Source organism: Orycteropus afer, unplaced genomic scaffold (genome assembly GCF_000298275.1).
Source record: "Orycteropus afer afer isolate SDZICR_OR568_19922 unplaced genomic scaffold, OryAfe1.0 scaffold00148, whole genome shotgun sequence".
In the NCBI taxonomy this organism is placed as follows: Eukaryota; Metazoa; Chordata; class Mammalia; order Tubulidentata; family Orycteropodidae; genus Orycteropus; species Orycteropus afer.
Genome location: NW_006921735.1, coordinates 1,158,533 through 1,160,778, shown reverse-complemented (window position 1 = coordinate 1,160,778; position 2,246 = coordinate 1,158,533). Strand labels below are relative to the sequence as shown.

The following is a 2,246-nucleotide window of genomic DNA, read 5'->3' as shown; positions in this document are numbered from 1 at the left end:
TGGCTGGTGGGTTTGAACCGCCAGCCTTCTGGTTAGCAGTCAAGTGCCTTAGCCACTATGCTACCAGAGCTCCTAAGTAAAACATATAGTAATTTATATTTAGCCAAGCCCACTGCCCTTGAGTCGACACCAACTCACAGGGAACCCCATTGGGTTTCTAAGGCTGTAAATCTTTATGGAAGTAGATTGCCTCATCTTCTTCCACAAAGCAGCTGGTGACTTTGAAATCTCTGACCTTCTGGTTAGCAACTTATATTTAACGTATTGTTTAATTGTTAAAAATTGCATAACAGCTTTAAAGAATAGCATACAATATGCAGCAGTATTGAAAGGCACTAAATGCCAGGGTGCATTTTAGCACTTCCCCAGATAAAATCAGAAATTACACAGCTCTTCACGTTCTGTTTGAAATGGAAAGCTCTGTTTCTTCCTTTCAGTGTTCAATGAGAGAACCTCAAATGAAAATATAAAAGAACCATGAATTCTCTTTATATCATCTATTTTTTTATCTCACTCTTTTAAAGTTTCTGTTTTTGTTTATGTTCTCCTAAGTACATAATGTATTACTAAATTAGTTTATGAACAAAAATTTGAATAAATACAGATTGGCATATAAAAAAGCAAACCAAACACACTGCCATCGAGTTGAATGCGACTCATAACGACTCCTCCTTGGTTTTCTGAGGTAGTATAACTACAGAAGTAGATTGCCCAACCTTCCTTCAAAGGAGTGGCTGGTGGGTTTGAACCAGCAGCCTTCTGGTTAGCAGTCTAATGCATTAGGCACTACACCACCAAAGCTCCTAGATTGCCATATGGGGGCCAAATTTTGTTTAATGAGTAGGTGTGTGCAGTCAAAAAAGTTTGGAGATTGCTGCTTCTAATTGTGTCAGATGTTAAAAATCTCCTGGGTCTATGTGGGCTCAGGACCATGGTCACAGGGGACATCAAGCTCAATTGGCATAACATACTACACAAAAACATTGTTCTACTTCCTACTTTGGTGAGTAGTGACAGAGGTCTTAAAAGCTTGCAAGTGGCCATCTAGATGCAATGATGGATCTCTCCTTGTCCAGAGAAAAGAAGAATGAAGGAAACCAAAGATGCATGGAAATAATTATTCCAAGGGATTAGTGGACCATGTGAACCTCAGCCTATATGAACATGAGACCAGAATAAGTAGATGGTGCCTGGCTACCACTGTCAACCCCTCGGAAATGGAACAGTATAGAAGCTCCTGGATAAAGTGGGAGAAAAAGTGTGGAATAAAACTCAAAATCATAAAAAAAAAAAAAAGTCCCACCTTACTGTCTGAGAGAGACAGGTGAAACCCTTGAGACTATGGACCCTAGTCACTCTTTGGGCTTGAAATTGAACTCACTCCTGTGGCTGCCAGCCAAATAATAGAAAGATCAACCATGAGATATCAGGAGGGCAGTATTTGTACAGGGAGATAGCTCAGAGGACAAGAATACAGAGGAAAAAGGGACACAGGGAAAAGGTAGCCACAGGGAGGAAGTGGGAAGAGGTATGTTACATTGCAGGAATCGCAATCAATGTCAGGAAACAAAATGTGTATGAATTTGCTCTGTAAACTTTCACCTAAGTCACAGTTAAAAAAAAAAAATTCCCAGAGCCTATAATTAAGTACCTTTGGTACTTCTGATTGTAGTACTAATTGTTTTCTTGAAAGAACCTATTATATAATATTATTATCCAAACATGCAACCACATTCTTAAGTTTTATCTTTAAGAATGAATGTATTTTGTTTAGAGCATTGCAGCTAAAGATCTCTGTTGACATGAAACTATTTTAGAAGGATAATTCTTTAGAACCTTATAAGATCTGATTGTCTCTCTACCCCAAAAATATAAGAAATGCCATGTGTCTCATTTTTCCTAAATCAAATAAAATTTGGCTAAAAGTCTTTCCTCTAGGATAGTCAAAAAATCTAGTCTTGGTCATTTTTCAGAGATCCCCTGCTCTTCAGTGTCCTTCAAGAGCTTTCAGAAGGCTTGGGGTAAAGAGAAAAAAAATCTCCCAATTGGTACTACAGTTCTTTCTTTTCTTCTTTCCTAAGAGTCGAAACAATCGCAATCTTTTTTTTTTTTTTTTTTTTTTTTACAAAATAGAAGTTTTCTAAAACAAAGTGCTCTTAATACTTTCCTGAGGCAAGGAAGTCCAGACCCAGCCAGACCTACTATAATTGTTTTCTCAGTCAGCTTATCCTACAATTCTAGTCCTC

General features: G+C 37.8%; 1 protein-coding gene across 1 annotated transcript in view; it reads left to right on the top strand.

Annotated features, from left to right (window-relative positions):
- The window catches only part of LOC103201376 (dystrophin-like), a 2,052,823-nt gene that overhangs the window by 1,194,434 nt on the left and 856,143 nt on the right, over positions 1 to 2,246 (top strand). The window lies entirely within an intron of this gene.